Source organism: Ictidomys tridecemlineatus, chromosome 6 (genome assembly GCF_052094955.1).
Source record: "Ictidomys tridecemlineatus isolate mIctTri1 chromosome 6, mIctTri1.hap1, whole genome shotgun sequence".
Taxonomy (NCBI): domain Eukaryota; kingdom Metazoa; phylum Chordata; class Mammalia; order Rodentia; family Sciuridae; genus Ictidomys; species Ictidomys tridecemlineatus.
The window spans coordinates 154350173-154369077 of record NC_135482.1 but is presented as its reverse complement, the minus strand read 5'-3'; the positions used below and the strand labels follow the sequence as shown (position 1 = coordinate 154369077).

General features: G+C 38.4%; 1 long non-coding RNA gene across 2 annotated transcripts in view; it reads right to left on the bottom strand.

Moving 5' to 3' along the window:
* LOC144378415 (uncharacterized) overlaps positions 1-9981 on the bottom strand; it is a 124073-nt gene extending 114092 nt beyond the window's left edge. Inside the window, exon 1 of one of the 2 annotated variants that reach the window (XR_013440070.1) lies at positions 9778-9981. This is a non-coding gene — a long non-coding RNA (uncharacterized LOC144378415). The remainder of the gene's footprint in view (positions 1-9777) is intronic. The other variant, XR_013440071.1, reaches the window with a different exon arrangement.
* Between the last annotated feature and the right edge of the window lie 8924 nt (positions 9982-18905).

Below are 18905 nucleotides of genomic sequence, written 5' to 3'. Positions count from 1 at the left end.
GCAGATGCCTTATATGAGGGTCTGCCAGAGGAGATCTACTTTAAATGACAGCTTCAGAATGGCCTTTTCTGTGTCAAGCAACTTGGCACAAAGCTGGCTATTGAGTGACATAGTCATATCCATCAGCTTCCCAAGGACGAGATGAGTGGCCTTCGGTCCACTAATGCCTACTTAATTTTTTTTTTATGTTGTCTCCTTATAGCGGCCAGGTGATTGTTCTCTTTGGAGGGTCCTTGCACATGATGAAATACAACCCATTACTGTCTATCCAAGGCTGGCGATGCTTCTCCAGTGACTTTTGTCTCTACTACAAAGATGAAGAGACAGTGAGCTCCCCCTTTGTAGAGACCTGAAAAGCTCTGGGAACTGGCAGTTTCCCAATTTTGATTTTTATTCTAATTACATAGTGAAAACAATTCATAGAATTTAGTGTCTAATTTGAGATATTTTAATCTTAGTTTCATCCATTAATTTGTCAAGACCATATTGAGAGAGAAATTTGAAAGTAAGTTCCCCCTGTCAGGAAAACCATTTCAAAGCCTCAAAGAAAAATCTATCTTAATCATATATTCAATTTTCCCAAAGCACCTGAACAAAGAAGACCCATAACACATGCATGAGTCTGAACAATCATTCTTTTTCTGATAGCAACAAGTCAAACTGGGTGCAATCTCAATCCCCAGAGCCAATTAGTAATTTCCATATCCCACAGCAACTATTTATGCAATGCTAACAAATTCAAACCATAAAGTCTGTTTGCCCATCTATAAGATGAAAATTGGGGACTACTTAATCTTTAAAATTCCTCTCAGATTGTTATTTCCTCTGCATTTTTCTTTTCAAATTGTTTTGTTAAAGATAATACTAGGGAATAAAAACAATGCTATCATTATTATTTATGTAGAATAGTTTTGCTAACATTAATATCATAAGTTACTACTCAAAGTATAGAGTTCCTTAGCTCATGCATAGAGTGAAACACAATAAACTGGAATAATGTGCATATACATTAGGTAAAATAATCAAACTTCTCTGGAATTCTGAAGTCTTTATTTTTACTTTCCCTCTCCTCCTCAAAACCATACATGTACATTCTGTGTATCAATAATATGTAAGGCAAATGCATGTAGTATGTAGTATGTATATGTAGTAGATGCTCTGTATATACTGAGAGAGAGAAATTTTGAGTGAATACTCACACCACATATTTCCATGCTAGCAGATGGTCTTTGATAGTCAAATAAGAGCCAACAGAGCAATGCAGCTCTTGTGATAACAAAGCATTATCAACTGTATCATAGATAGCCTTTTTATTCATGGATAAAATATATGACATTGTGACAGCATAGTTCTTCTCTGCCATTACCATTGGTCTTCACTAGCACCATCAAAGGGTATATTTTAAAATTGGAAAGACATGAATTGTGTGAGCTTGATATCTGCATTTTTATAACTTCTGCCCCTTCTTCCACCACTGTCAAAACCTATTTAAGTCTCTGTGCTCTTGCTTTTCAAAGCAGCAGCTTGTGATGTGATGTAGGAGCTGAGGTGTGAGAGATGGTCTGTATTAGCGGATAAGCTTGCGTTCTTACATAGAAACGGGTCATGTATTGGTAGGAAATCCTGCTTGCTGTGGAATCCAAGCAGAGTTGGAGGGCAGAGGACAAAAATCAAAACAGAAGCTTCTGTTGTTTTTCTTTTCCTCCTGTCATTTTAGAAAATTTCTTTTATCACTTTGATCATGCTACTTTGTGGAGTTGTTTGGGCAAATCCCCACCGTTAGACAGGCCCACTGACTTCCACCTAATAGGGTCATATTTATGTGGCTGGAAGGGCTGCCGCCTGGCTTCATTCCCCAGGAAGTAACTCTTGGCTAGTTCTGGCAGGGACATTATAAGCTCACAGGCTTTATCAAATCTGTGAAACCAAGTGTGATTTACAGCTAGAGTTGGGGCAAAGAAACATACAGCAGTTGGATTCTAAAATCAGAAACTTCTTCCCTGACGAGGTAGAGGGAATGTGAGTCAGAAGCCAACAAATAAGACCGATTTCAGCTTATCTTGAAAATTTCCAGACTTATTCATAAATTTGACAGGAGTGCTATCAGAGAGAAACACTTTGAAATGATAAAAAGTAAACACTCAACGTGAGACCCAGAGATGTGGATATCTTTCAGATGGCTGAGCTTGGAGCAGAGAGCCACAGTGACAATAGAATATGATGCTGCATCCTCTCTTTTTATGTTCTATTAAACTGCCTCTGGAAATGTGGATGGGGTAGGAATTATTCAGTCAGAAATGTACTTTGAAATTTTAAAATGAAAATAAGGAAGAAGGGAGAATGGACTAGGCAATAATGAGGATTTCCCCCTTATTTTTATACATAGAAAAGTGTCAGGAGAACAAATTGACATGAGTTCTATTTTGATTACTTTTCTGAGTAGTAAATGATGAAATAGGAGGGATTGCTTTTCTCTTTGGCAACTGATGATAAGGGAGCGTCACCTGCTCTAGCAACAAAATCAAGTAGGGATGGGTGGAAGATAGCAAAATTTTGCGTGATTATCCTATTTGATAGCTTGACAGTATTATGTAGAAATTGTTTAAGTCACCTTGGGAGAGAATTTTTAAATCTCCAGAGGAAATGATAGGTTCATCTTAATTTTAAGCAACTCTAAGCTTTATTATTTTTCACTCTCCAGGAGTCCCATAGTTTTGAAAAAATACGTCTACCAAAAACAGCATTAAGAATTCATTCATATATATGTATACACACATATAAATATCATTATTTGTTGATAGAGCTCCTGCCCAGCTTGTAACAAGATAACCAGTACTGCCACGCTGAATTAAAATAATTCCAGCCTAAAGCAAAGCAATGTGTACCTGCTAACCTGTGCTGTCTTATCAAGAGTAAATATGAGTGTGCATATGTTTGTATGTTTGTGTGTTTTTGAAATGCCAACTATAACTGGCAGAGCATCTTCAATGCCTTCAAGAATATCTAAGTGACTTAAAATCCATGCTATAAACCATTGAATAAGAACAAGGAATATGTATTTCAAAGTAGTCCTAAGCCAAATATTTAAAAAATATTGAGTGTATAACTATGGCATAAAGCAATTTTGCAGAGTTCTATGGGAGAAAACCTTTTCTTTCTTTCTTTTTTTTTTTTTTTTTTTAGTGAGGGATAGTCCCTGTCATGAAGGAGGCAGGGCAAAGGCAAATGTAGTCTTTCAGCAGGAATGCATAGACAGTTCAGACAAAAATAAGAACAAAGTGGGTCATTTTGTATAGAACAATTAAAAAGGATATTCTGAACCCCATGAGCAAAGATTGGTTGGATATGAAGTGTTGAATGAAATACTTGATAAAGGAGAGGTGGGCTTAGTTGTTATTGCTGAAGCTCATGTCTACTCAATGATCTGCATGTGGTCTCTCTGGTATCAAGAGAATGTGAGGGTGTTGGGGTGGGGTGGACCTAGGAGTGGCACCAGACTTTTTTGCTACATTTGGCCTGGCAGCCAACATATCTCCAAAACTGACTTTCCTCCCATGGCATGGTTTTGAGAGTGAGATGGCAAAGCTTTTTTCTTACTGACATTTTAATTTTCACTTCTCCCAAGGAATCCTGCCATATTTTTAAGTAGGTGCAACACATAGTACTTAATTTATGCATTTAAGTAAGCAGATCTGACAAAACAATAAAAACTGCATAAGGTTTATGTGGGCAAATTGCCACTTCTTGAACTTTGGAATTTGCATGCACAGTAAGTTGGGAGTTTGCTAATTAACTCTATGCACATGCCCAGAAATAGACTAAAAAATATTGTTTCTGTCACTGAGAATGTGTTTACAATACGCCAAACCAAATGCACCTTCAGATGATATATCCAGGTCAAAAACAACTATGTATCATAATATTTTTAGCTTCTTGGTCTCACCTTTTTTCATTATTTGGCACAATTGTCCTGAGAACATTCTCTATTGGTGGTTGTCAGCTGTGTAGGATAACAAAGTAGAATACTTGCTTTAACCCATGCTATCCCCTTTGGGGAAAACTGGTAAACAGTATACTCCTTGCAGATAAATATTAGATGCTTGCCCCTTTGGATAAAAATGGAATCACAGAACCTTGAAGAAGGAAATATAATATTTGGGGGTAAGCTACTAAAACAAAAACACATAAATGCAGGAATTTAGTCAAGGAGAAAATTATTTCTTTCTTATATAAAAGACCACAGGTGAGCAGTTCAGAACAGGAAAAGCCACAGCTCAGGGCAATCATTTGGAAACCCAGGTTCCTTCAGTCTTGTGGCTCCGTCATTCTCTGGGCTATTTTCCATATCTGTTTAGTTGATGCTGGGTCACTGTTAAGTCCAGATGCCATCCAGTGGAAAAGGCAGAGAGAGGCAAGGACAGACAGTTTCACTTGTAAGGCAGTGCAGCAGTTGGCCACACTGGGTTCACTCCCATCGGACAGAACTCTGTCAATTGGTGGAGAGGTCCAATAGCATAGGCTGCCAGAAATCCAAAAATATGATTCTACCTCTCACTCTGACTAGCTGGCAAATCCACAGAAATGGGTATTATGGACTTAATAAAAGATTGATAAAATTTTATCTGTAATTTAAGAAATATGAAACAGCTTTCTCTTGATCTATGAATTGGGTGAATTAATGTGACTTTCACATAGCTTAGTTATAGTTCATAGGTTCGTTTTAGTGTCCATTTATTTTGAAAAAAAATATAAGAGGCACACTATAAAGTTTGTCCTTGTAACTAATGAATCTGAATTATCTTAATGACTGTAAAAGAGAATGCATTGATTAGTTCAATGAATGCTATGTATTGAACACCTCCTGTGAGCCTATCATTGTGATTAGCACAAAGGAAGATATATGGCTGAGCAATTTCATAGGTCTCAAAAGTCAATGTAGGCAAAGTTGTTTGATCCAGATGTTCCAAGACATTATAAAATTAGGGGATTTTATATCCCAGTGAAGGACTTTCACTCCAATCCTGTGTTAGTCAGCTTTTTGTCACTGTGACAAAATAAATGAGAAAAGAAAAACAAAAGAGGAAAGATTTATTTTGGCCATGGTTTCAGAAGTTCCAGTTCATGGTTGGCCCGTTCCACTGGTTTGGGTCTGAGATGGGACAGAATATTATGGCAGAAGGACATGGCAGAAGAAAACTGCTCAGCTCATGGCATGGGAAAGAAAAGTGGGAGACAGAGAGAAGGAGGGAGAGAAAAAGGTGCTGGGCACAAGATGTAGTCTCTAAGAGCATGCCCCCAAGGATGCAATACGTACAACTAGGTCCCATCTCTTATAGTTTCTAGCACCTCCAAATAATGTCACAAAACCATGAACCCATCAATGGATTAATCCACTGTTGAGGCCAGAGCCCTCACATCCAATCATTTCCCAAGAGACCCTCTGAACACTGCTGTTTTGGGGACCAGTCCTTAAGCACTTGAACCTTTGGGGACTTCTCCAGATCCAAACCATAACAGACTCTTTTGTATTACCATGAGATGTGGCATTATTAAATTTTCCATTTTTGAGAGATTCAGATAGAGAGAGAGAGTGAGTGAGTGAGAGAAGGAGAATGAAAAATTGATAGAGATCTCCCAGTTCCCTAATTAGTCCAAGAATGTTTGGTGATCACCTGTGATGCATCTTGTAAGGGTTTAGTTAAACAGTGGGGAGAAGATAGTTCCTGTCTTCATGAAGCTTATGTTCTATATCAATGATTCCCAATAGTTGAGCCCTGGTCCATTTACATTTGCTACATTCCTCATTCAGCAGCTGTTATAACTGTAAGTATGGAGGCTTCCAAACTTTTTGGCATTAAATTGGAGGCCTCATTCTCAAACTCTGTTCAAAAGCATGCTAACTCAGTGTGAAAAAGAAGCAGAGACTCTAACTATAGGAAACAATCTGAGGTCCATACAATGATTCTGATTCAGAGATTTTAAAGTGGATCTCAGAGTCTCTTTTCTCCAGAAACTTCCTATATGATTTTCATGAACAGTCAATTTGGAGAACTACACTTTTTGCACACAACCTGTTTCTGTTCCAACGTTTTTAAAACCCATTTCTTGTCATGTATGCTTAGTGGTTGGCCTACTAGTTTATGTTTTTGTTTTAAAGCAGTTTTATTTAACACAAGCATAAAATGCATTTTTCTTCAAAATGATTCTACAAGATAAAAGTCTTCTAATCCAACAGAGCAACTACATTTTTTGAGAGCATTATATATATATATATATATATATATATATATATATATATATATATATATATACCTACTAGGTTTTACTGAAGATAACTTGAGGCCTTGCCTGGTGGATTGTGACTATGAGAACTGTTACTGGATCTCCCTTCCATGTTTCTCAGTCTGACTCTATCCATAGGTTTAACTCTCAAGTGAATTTCAATATTTAGAGCATTTGATCTTTATATTAAATAGTTAGAGTCTTTAATCTACCACAAACCTAGACTTGATTTTGAGTTTGTCTAAAAGTACTTTTAATTTTCCACTATATGCAAAATACAGTCCAAAACATGCATTTTTGCATATTCTTTTAAAAAGAGGGACTCAAATTAATCTCATCACTATGTTTAACATGCACCTGAAAGAAAGAGCACCATGCATTCATCAATCATGTGAAGCCCTTCTTATAGCCAGAGAGCTGATCAATTTTAAGACATTCACTTGTTTCTCTGTGCACGGAGAGTATGAACTTTTCATTGCATTTTAATTCATGTTTTTCCCCTTTTATTGTCACATTACCTGTCAAATATGAACTTTGTATCCAAAGGTTCTTTTTCCTTATATAGCAATGTGAATGTTTTGTTAGCTATTTTCCTTCCCTTTCACATTCTTTCCCTCACCCCAAATTTGTATAAAAATGGCATTTTGTCTTCCTTTGTTTTAGAAAGGATACAGTGTTAAACTGAGGGAAAATGAGTCTTCTTCCTGAAGACTGTTTTAGAAACCATTGAAAATATATAGACTCTATTTGCTTGACTTTAAATCACCCAAATTTGAACATCATTCTGATGTTAAAGCTGTCCCCAAGGACTGATGACATTTGATCTGCCTAACAGCGATGGTGCTCAGTTGAGGTTGTTCTTTCTATATGGTTTCAAAGTTAGAAGCTCAGAAAATCCATTAAAGCCAGAGTTAGAACAGAAATAAAGGTGATGACATAGCCATTTGAGGTGACAAAGGTGCGCTTCTTCAGAGGGTTTCAAGAAAGTGCATAATGAAGACAATTTTGGTGCCATGCCTCTGTGGTACTCCCAGCTGCCTAACTCAGATCTCCAGAGCAGCCCGAGGATGAAATGCATGGTGACCTGATTAAAACCTCACAACGCTCCCTCTGACCCTCCTCCGTCCCGAGTCTCAACACCTCTCTTTAATGCTGCCCTCATTTCGTGGGTCTGATTGAGCCCTGCTAATAGAAGGACTAAGTTTCATGATGCCATTCCAAAAGGATGCTGAGCGGCACCAAGAACTGATTTCTCCGCAGAGCAGAACACAGAATGAGAAAAAAAGTATTCCTTGCCATTGCCACATAATGAAGAGGGATTGTAGCTACTTGTAGCCTCACTGAAAAAGTTACCTGTTAACTTCTATTAGAAGTCATTAAGCTCTTTCCCCTTGGCTCGCAGCCTCCTTGACAGCTTTAACTGAGCAAGATCTCCAGCCATTCCCAACAACCAACGTGCTCCATCAGGCCTGGCGTTTAGACTGTTCTATGCTAAGCACAGGGAAATTGTCTATTCTATTTCTTATTCCAGACAGCCAGTATCATCTGTCTTTGGGGGTTACTGTTGGTAGTCTTGTCACTCAGACTCAGCAACAGGCATGAAGGCTCCTTTGATTATCTTTCTTTTCCTTAACAGACACTATTCTGTTACCTCATTTGCCTGCTAAAAACCCATAGAGGTTCCTGTCTTGTTAAATATAATTTTGTTGCAATTACTGTCAAATATTGAATTAAAAGTGGTTAGCTCATTAACAGCTCCCCCCAACAATCGATTAAAAAGTTTTATTTTTCATGTGAAGATGGCTGGCATTTACATATGAACTCCTTTCTCATCTTTGGAATCTAATCATAGTCACTTGGAAATGATCATTTTTAACTTGGTCCTTCTTGGGGCATGGAAGGGGCACACAGTGGGAACAGATGGCCATAGCATGAAAACCACCGCTGAGGCAGAGGCTGGGTCTGGAAGAACCAGCTTAAGGCGTGGGGTACAATATCAAAGGCAGGTGCTGTCTCTAGCTACAGAGGAGACCATCAAGATGTAACAGGGTGCAGCTTCCTGATGTGGCGATCAGAGCTGGGCTCTGAGGAATACAGGAGCAGATGACACTTGAAAGTACAAGGCAGGTGGGCAGTGGCACTGAGCACAACACAAATCAGAAAAAGACTAGTTAATGCTGGAGGCCTGGGGTGAGCCTTCAGGTAGAAAATGGCCAAATTACAGCAGGACTGCCTTGGAAGGAGATGGGGCAGTAAACTAGGCAGAAGCATCATATATAATAATAAAATAACAATAAAAACATAGTCTTCTAATCCATGCTCACCATGGCATCCAGAACAATCTTTTAAAAATGTTAAGTGGATCATACCATTTTATTGTTCCAACTTTTCAGTGGCTTCCTAAACCAGTGCTTATTAATCTTAAAAACACAAAGGGATTGCCCAGAGAGCTTGTCAAAATGCAGTTTCTGGGGAAAGATCTGAATTTTTTTGCATTACAGTGAGCTTCTGGGCAATGTCCAGACCATATTTTGAGTAGCATGAATTTTGAGTCAGATCAAAACTATCTGGCTTCACCTCACCTGGTTCCTAGCTTTGCCTGTCCACATTCCAGCTACTCTCATCTCTTTCCCACCTCATAGATCTTATGATTTCTGCTTGTTGTACCCAGAGGCATTCTCACATCCTGTCTCCTTCTCTGGTGCAAATATCACCTCCTCAGTGGCTTCTCTGACTACCTTATTCAGAGTCTCTTGTTCCTGATTATTTTTTTATTAAAGTACTTTTAATAAAGTATTATTTCAACTTCTATCATAGCTATCCTTTACTCAACCAATACCCATTTATTCCATTTTTTAAAATATATGTCCCTGATTAGATATAAACTTTAAAGTATATGTCCCTAATTAGGAAGATAGCAACTATTGTTGATATATTTTCCACTCTACCATTTATTAAATTTTACCTATGAACTAGACACTGTTCCACATACTTTATACTTATCCTGTTTATTCCTAGCATCAACTGTGAAAGTTACATCTTTTTAGCACTAGTTTATAGGCAGATTAATAGTCATCCTTTAAAAGCATCAGTGAATCCAAGCATTAGAGCAAAATGGAGATACAGAAAATGAATCTTGCATGTGTTACCTCTGACTCTTTGCCTAAGTTTTATCCCCTGAAGGCAGATGTTCCAACCGTGATTATCACTACCATCTACATGTTCCCTGTAGGTACACTGCCCAAATAATGATGACCCTTTCTGTATTGATCCTTCCTTGTACATCAGAGCTAGGCTTATATCAAAGCCAATTGCTAAATACTAAGGCAGAACAAAAAGAAATTCAGAAAGAAAATTAACTAGAGTGATTGCCACTACCAAAACTACCACCCATTGCTGGTCATTGTGTTTCAACTATGGGCTACATGCTTCAAAAATAAGACCAGTCAAAATGACTAAGAAGAAATTTCGAATCCCAGGGCTAAGATTACATACCTTGGCTAGACATGTGTTCCACTGAAGGACCTCTACCATAGGTAAACAGGGGAAGGAATCCTCTGGCCAGGCTTGTTTCCCCCTTTCTGTAAATAAGATTTCCGGTAAGAGTACATTTTGACAGTATTTGGCATCTGAGGTCCGTGCACAGCTTTTCCATGCAAGACAGGGCATTTGTCCCTGTAGCTTTATCAGGGAGGGCAGGCCAGAGTTGAGACCAAAGCTTTCAGTTTCCATTGCCCTGGATGATCCTGAAAGGGGGCATATGAGGTCACTTACATAATTCTGTGTAGAAGTAAACATTTCATTTCTTATTGAGGAAGGAAGAAAGGAAAAGGAGGAGAGTCAGAGTTCTGGCTCTGGAGCCTCTTCAAATGCTGGCTTAGCTGCTGGCCCTCCTGGAAGGCAGAAGTGCACTGGGGCCTGCCATGTGCTTGTTATTTTTGATGGATTGCAGTCTAGCTGCAGGGCAGGAAGCTCAAACCCCCAGGGTCACGTTGTTGTAGCTCGCAAAGATGTTGAGGCTTGAAACATTTTATTGTAGCTAGGCCCGATGAGAGTTTCAGGTACTGTCTTCAGGATCCCTTACTCTTCCTTCTTTGTGTTCCCCCTAGATATAAAAGAATCACTCCAAATTGCATTCCTCTCCCACACCCTTCCACATATACACTCAAGCTGAATATGAAAATTGGTCTGTAATTGTTGGATATAAGCTTGACTAGCTTTGAATTAACAGCTAAAGCTGTATTCATTAATCTGAACAGGGAAGAGCAAGCAGACTGTCACAACACGGCTCAGTTCAGTAGTCATGCAGAGCAGGTGAGAGAACAGGGAGGCACTTTGAAAGTGCAGCAGCCGATCTCCATCAGTCCCATCAACCAGTGATGAAGAGGGGAAGGCAGCCAGCCACAATATTGCCACGAGATGGATGGCATCCCTCAAAGTCCACCATCCCAGGGGCATCCCAGTGATGATCGATGGTTATCCACAGCAATTAAACTTCAGGGCTTTAAAATGTCAATCTGGAATGGAATGCTCTCTCATAAATGTGTTGTTTAACATTTATCAAACAAGTGGACAGAGTGGGGCTGGGGAGATGTGGAGACATTCTTTAGGGAAAGAAGAAAAGTTAGAGCTTGGGGAATGGGAAAACCATGTCAATAAAATGTGATTCACTTCTACATGTTCTCTTCATCATTTAAATAAACTGGAGCAGAACCTTTTTGCAAAGACTCCTGGGGCAGTTGAGATTCAGTGGGGTATGGTGAAAAGAATGGATAATAAAGGTTTGGAAGGAGCAGTTTTAAGCCATTGCTTTTCTACTTAGGATGATATACCTTGGAGAAATCAGAACCCTACCTGCCTAAATAGGAAAGGCAGGTGGGAATGATAAGTTTAACCTCCCGTGTGTGTTAGGACCTCCTGGGAGCTTTAAAACATACCAGTGGCTGGCATTCACCTATACATATTCTGATCCAATAAGTTCAAGATAGGACCGGGCATGCATATAGTTGTGACATATATAGTCAAGATTGAAAGCCAGTGAATGAGATAATTTCTAAGTGTCTTCCACTCTAAATTTTCATGTTTTTTTTTCTTATAGAGATATTCCTAAGATAGAAGACACTGAATTAATAAGAAAAACTTTCCATCAGAACACATGGTATTGATGGATGATGATACAATGGTCAATATTTTTTTCTGCCACCATTTTGTATTTATTTGATTCTACATTGGAATAACTTTTGCAATTTTTATCAAATTCAGAGTCGGTCAGGTTTACTGGGACAAAGCATAGTTGAGGACCATGACTCTGAAGTGTCACATGGATATCACCCTCTAAGAATGGTAGTTGGAGAAGAGTTCTTTGAACAAAAAATTGCTGATAGAATTACCAATCCTGCGTGCTCTATTTCAGCATTTTCTCCTGTTTATCTCTCTGTTTTGATTAGTTAGATGGTGGCTTAATATTTTCAAATATTAACGGATGATTTGAAGTTCCTTCTGTGTTTCCTTCCTCACCCTCCTTCCTATATTCAGGCAGGCAATTGGCTTCATAATTGGCACTTTTGGGCAAGGATAGAAAAAAAGAAAAAGGCATACACAAGTTTGAGTCCCTTAAACCTGGTTCCTTTAAGGAGAATGAAAGTGAGTGAAGAATAGAATGAAGAGAAATTAAGGGCAAATGAGAACACAGACTTTGGAGGGCCCAGGAGATGGGAATTTGGGCTTGCTTTATACAAAAAGTGATGGGGAGTGACAAGGAAGGAGCACAACCTAAAAGAGATGTGTGAAGCCTAAGGGAAACAGTGATTAAATGCCTTTTCTAGATGGAGAACCCCACAGTAGAAAATCCCAGAGAAGGACGGCTATAAGGCCTAAGAACACATGGCATAGGTAGCTTGTCAGATATTCCCATGTATCTAAGCAACAGCAAGAATCTTCAAACCTGGAGGAGTCTCTGGGGCAGGATTGTCTCAATAGCAATTGTGCAAGTTGATGGCAGAAGCCCCAGGCCAGGACATGCTTATAAAGATGAGTGACATAGACTGGATTGTCCATACCTTGCCCTGATACTATGTAAACTCTAAGGAACAAATGTACTGCAATTGCATGGTGGAATATAAATTAAAGCATCCATTAAATATCATTGAGATATGATATTATTATATTATTTCATTCTGATAGGAGTAAAAGATAAAAAAAAAATCCCACATACATATAGTCCCTTCTGATTGGTACAACTGTCAGAAGTCTATGGAGTAATAAAATGGATTCCCATTTAGAACAAGTGTTCACTCTGCACAGAGAATTCTGTTGCTTTAAATGAAAACAGGTAGAGAAGCAGACTGGTAAGAGATAATTCCATTTGCAAGAGAAGAATTCTAATCTATTTGCATGCCAAAGTGTGTAGTACTTTTCACTTTATTGTCACTCCATTAATCTAATTTCAAAAGGGAAGATTCAGGCTGAAAACAAGTTATTCACATTTCAAACAAACTCCATAAGCATAATGAGTGAGCAAAGCATTCAACTGTTAGACTCTGTTGCTTCTTCACCAGCTGGAGACAAGTGTAGGGAAGGTCATGCTATTTAATTTTACATAAGAATAGATGCACATAGATTCGGTTGGAGAAGGAATTATTTTGAGAAATGGCAAATAGTAGATCTTTTTCTGTATTGGGTATTTATGTACAATTGGGGATAAGCTGAGCAGCTCAATGGAAACTATTTCCATCTTGTTTTAGTCTGCAGAATGACTGACTGAACGAAAAATTCCACCGTAAATCATGAGAAATAGCTAGAGTCTCATAGACCAAACACCACTCTACTACCGACTCAGGAGCTTGGAGCTTGGAGCAACTAGAAATACTTCCACCCCAGGAATTTCCAGGACATCTGGTAAGTCAACAACATTATCACAAACATTATGGCCAACAATGTGAGTTTTTTTTTGCAACAATGTATTCATTTCCCAAATGTTCCAGCTGAGAAAGCCACACAGAACATTCCGCCATCTAGCAGATGGCTAATGGGGAAGCCAATATTTTCTGTGGAAACCAAAGTTTCTTCTAACGTTAGACATTTTCAGCAGAGTGAACAAATAAGCATTTGTTTTTGTATTTCATTCTCTCACACTCAGAAAGGGAATGTATTACAGACTATTAAGTTTTAAAAGTGCATAAGAAAAATGGTTCTTTCCTTGAGATTACAGAGGTTGTTAAAAACAGAAACGTTTGGAAGTGGTGAGAACATTTACTGCTTCCTCATGTGGTATAAGACAGAGTTGGGAGAAATTTTTAAACTCTATTTATTATTACTGTTTATTATGATCATTGATTTGTGGGGGAAATCTCATATTACACGGTTGGAAATTATTTACTGTGGTTTTTTTTATACAGTCAATTATTCTGCAGACTAAAACAAGATGAAAATAAGTATCATTGGACTGTTTATCTTATCTACAACTGTGCAAGGATACCTGGTAACTCATGGGATATGGAGATATCAATGTGCTATAGGGACAGACCAGGCAAGGCACTGAAGATAGCAAGAAACAGTTTTATTTAGCTGCAGCCAGGTTCAGAGGGCCCAGCTTTTGCTGTAATCAATCAATCCCCTGAACCTCGAGTTCAGGTAGTTTCAGAATTTTATACCCAGCATGTTAGGGGAGGAGCTCAAAAGTTCACTTCTGTAGAAGTTCACATAAAAGCAGCTTTTCTTTTACTCTTCTGGGCAAATTAATCCTTTAAAGTCAATACCTGAGAAAGGGAGAGCTTCTTCTCCCCTTTCTTCCCTCCCCTGCCAGGTGTGACCATGGAGCCCAATTGGTAACTTCTCTTATCTTAGAAATGTAGACATCTCTGTGAAGCCCCAGCTTAAGGCCAGAGGCCTTGTTTACACATTTCCACAAACTACTATACTGGATACATGTCTGTGAAAAACTAGTAAGGGGGTGTCCAGCACCTGGAGTGCCGATTTCTTCCTGGCCAGTGGCCAAGTAAGATAGGGCAACACGAAAACTGGAAGTTTATCTACACTGAACTCTTTTGTAGAGACTCTTTTGCTCACGGTCCTAAAATCAGCCACGGTGAAGATGTTTGGAGAAACACAGTTATAAGACTTTTCTGTGGAGAAAGGGGGTGCCACTTCAAATGGACCTTGATTTCATAGAAAATGTGACAAAATATACAAGGCTGAGTTGCCACATCTATTTTAGGGAGGAGTGGGAGAAAATGACAAGCAAAGGATAAAACATGTTATATGATTAACATTGAGTCAATACATCTAGTTTCACAGACTTCACCTTCCTGTGCCAGGAAAGCAGGAGAGTTTACCTAAAAATATTTTATCTTCACTTATTATTACTGTGGTTTGGATCTTACCTTTCCCCCATAGGCTCAGGTGTTGAAGACTTGGTCCCCCTGCCCATGGTGGCACTATTGGGAGGTAGTATTACCTTTAAGAGGTGGGGCCCAGAGGGAGGTGTTAGGTCCTTGAAGGGGATTGTGGGATCCTGGTCCTTTCCCCTCTCTCTTTTCACATCCCAGCTGTCATGAGATGAACAACTTTCCTCCACCACGTGCTCCTGCCATTGATATTCTGCCTTGCCACAGACCCAAAGCAACAGGGGCAAGTGACCATGGACCGAAACCTCTGAAATTGTGAGCCAGAACAAAACTTTTCTCTGCACAAGTTGACTTATCTCGGGTATTTTGTCCAGGTGATGGAAAGCTAACATTATTATTAAGCATTCAAGTAAATGTATAGAGAAATACGCTTGTAGCAAAGACTTTAAACAGTGGGAACTTGTTATGAATGTATGTTTCAGTTCACTTATTTGTTTTGTTGTTTAAGGAGTTTGAAGGACCAAGATGAAATTTCCATTTTTCTGGGAATAATGGAAAATGCATATTTTTATGTGTCTGCTCTCTGACTAAAACCCCTTTTCAAATAACTAATTTGATGCTGCCATGCAAAAACATTGGCATGTAAAATTACACTTATTTTTCAACAGGCTCCAGAACTATGCAACAACATATTTATGTTGTTTCAAGTAACTTAGTTTGTGGTGCTTTGCTACAGCTGCCTTAGAAAAATAATATACTAGGTGATTCTGATATGCTGATCTTCAAACTGTACTCTTGTCACTTCCCTATATTCTAACTTTTAATACCTCTCGGGGTAATTATGATATTTGTTAAATGCTTAAATCTAAGCTTGGTACATAGAAGTACCAAGTCCTATATCTATTCCATGCATTTTATGTTTTCCTCAAAGCATTATTTAATGCCTTCATGTAAACAGAATAAGTAGTTTTTAAATTTAAAAAGCTACTTATTGCTAAGAGCAGTGTTATGGGTTTATGTGTATGACTTGATATGATTTTTACATGGAATGGATATGAAAGAAAATTCTTAATAATATTATAATTGGCATATGAATCCTATAGTTTGTATGACTGAACTTGAGATTATCCTATAGTTTCTATGACTGAGCTTGAGATTAAGATCAGTAGTGCAGTAGTAATTCATTTTACAAAAAAACTGCATCTTGAAGGCCTAAGCATGTGCACGAATCTTTAAAACTTTAGTCACTGGGTCTTCTGTCATACAGTGGAGGCATACAAGAGAGCACCTACAATGCAGATCACTGGGAAGGAGTTTTGTCAACTGAGTATCCTTAGTTATCAGTGCATTTTCAGCTGTAACACGACATGCTCTTTGGTTTATGGATGGACAACATAGTGAATATGTGATTCAAATAAATACAAACTGGGATCCAAAATCTCATTGAATTTTTCTCAGCAAAAGAAACAATAAGAGAGGTAAACAGGGAGCCTACATCCTGGGAACAAATCTTTACTCCTCACACTTCAGATAGAGCCCTAATATCCAGAGTATACAAACAACTCAAAAAATTAGACAATAAGATAACAAATAACCCAATCAACAAATGGGCCAAGGACCTGAACAGATACTTCTCAGAGGAGGACATACAATCAATCAATAAGTACATGAAAAAATGCTCACCATCGCTAGCAGTCAGAGAAATGCAAATCAAAACCACCCTAAGATACCATCTCACTCCAGTAAGATTGGCAGCCATTATGAAGTCAAACAACAACAAGTGCTGGCGAGGATGTGGGGAAAAGGGTACACTTGTTCATTGTTGGTGGGACTGCAAATTGGTGCAGCCAATTTGGAAAGCAGTATGGAGATTTCTTGGAAAGCTGGGAATGGAACCACCATTTGACCCAGCTATTGCCCTTCTTGGTCTATTCCCTAAAGACCTAATAAGAGCATGCTACAGGGACACTGCTACATCAATGTTCATAGCAGCACAATTCACAATAGCAAGATTGTGGAACCAACCTAGATGCCCTTCAATAGATGAATGGATAAAAAAAAAATGTGGCATTTATACACAATGGAGTATTACTCTGCATTAAAAAATGACAAAATCATAGAATTTGGAGGGAAATGGATGGCATTAGAGCAGATTATGCTAAGTGAAGCTAGCCAATCCCTAAAAAACAAATGCCAAATGTCTTCTTTGATATAAGGGGAGCAACGAAGGACAGAGTAGGGAAGAAGAGCATGAGAAGAAGATTAACATTAAACAAGGATGAGAAGTGGGAAGGAAAGGGAGAGAGAAGGGAAATTGCATGGAAATGGAAGGTGATCCTCAGGGTTATACAAAATTACATACAAGAGGAAATGAGGGGTAAGGGAAGAATAATACAAGTGGAAGAAATGACTTACAGTAGAGGGGGTAGAGAGAGATGAGAGGAGGGGAGGGGAGGGGAGGGGGGATAGTAGAGGTTAGGAAAGGCAGCAGAATACAACAGACACTAGAATTGCAATATGTAAATCAATGGAAGTGTAACTGATGTGATTCAGCAATCTGTATACGGGGTAAAAATGGGAGTTAATAACCCACTTGAATCAAACTGTGAAATATGATATATCAAGAACTATGTAATGTTTTGAACGACTAATAATAAAAAAAGAAAAAAAATTAGTATGAATAGATACCAATAATGTGTGTTAACTGTCTGCCAGGTACTCTACTAAATGATTTACCTGTTTTGCTTCATTTAATTCACATGAAAACCCATATTAAAGTTGATAGCACTTTACCTCCATTTTTACCAAGAGGAGAGCTGAGGCTCAGAAGAATTGAGAACCATGCTGTAGAATACACAACTGTGGTCGGTGGCAAAGCTTACATTAATATACAGGTAGTCTGATTACAGTGCCTATGCTCCCAAACTCTTTAAAAAGCTAATATTTTATTCTGAAAGACTGCATTCACAAGGTATTATTTATGTACACATATAATATAAACATATACATACATGTTTATATATAATGTAAACACCAGTCTTCAACAAACAGACAGAAGGTTACAGGACTCTAGAAGCTTCCTGTGCTGCCCCTATGATCACATACCTTCTGACAGCACCTCCTTACCTACAGGCAGACTTTCTGATAATCATGGTGACCAATCCTTGTTCATCTATAGCTTTATCATCTACGTTTCTAGCTATCAACCATGCATGCTCTCTCTCTCTCACACCATCTTGCCTTTACCTTGCATTCACTGCCTTTTGCAGTCCAGGTTCTGATCTCATTTCCCATCCTTTTCCTACTTGAACCTGGTCCTATGATTTCGACTTGATTTTTACAACCCCAATATACTATATGCATTACTTCTTCTTTCCTATTTGTTTCAGTGAACTCCTTCCTCTTAGCCTCCTGTACGCAAATTCAACTTTTCTTTGCAGCCACCTACATAGGGGTGCTTTTCTGATGGGTTTTCTTTAGCTCCATCTCCCCTGAACTGCTATAGTCCTTGTATCTATTCTACTCATATTTCAATCAGCACACGTTCTCCAGGCACCCATCTAGTGCTGTCCTCAAAGCACTATTGAATGCCTTAATATCAAAAGTCTTAAACTGTTTGCTACTATTATTAATATTTTGCTCATTATGAATTTCTCTTTTCAATGAAAATCTACCAAACACATGTTGTGGCAGATGTAAATTCTCTATATGGTTAGCTCTCTCTGATCAATAGGTTCTGTATCTGCAGATTCAACCAACTACCGATCAAAATATATTGCATTGGACCAGAGTGCAGTGACATGCATCTGTAGTCCCCGCTACTGGGTGACTGAGGCAAGAAGATGGCTTAAGCCTAAGAGTATGAGATTAGCCTGAACAATATAGTGAGACCATGGTTTAAAAAAATACTATATTCAAAACTTGCATCTGCATAAATGTTTATAGATTTTTTTCTTGCCTAAATAATACAGTATAACAATTATTCACATAGCATTTTCATTATATTAGGTATTAAAGTGGATAAGTTGTATGCAAATACTAGACCATCTTATATAAAGGGCTTGAGCATTTGTGGACTCTGGTATTCACGCAGGTCCTATAAACAAACCCCCATGGATCCTGAGAGACAGGACTGTATGCATCAGGAAGTAAAATATAAAAAGTCCCTTCCCTCATGGAAATTACATTCTAGAGTACAAAGACAAATAAGAAACAAGTAAACAAAGTAGTAAGTGAGAAAATTTCAGATTATTGTAAAACTATAAACACTATGAAGGA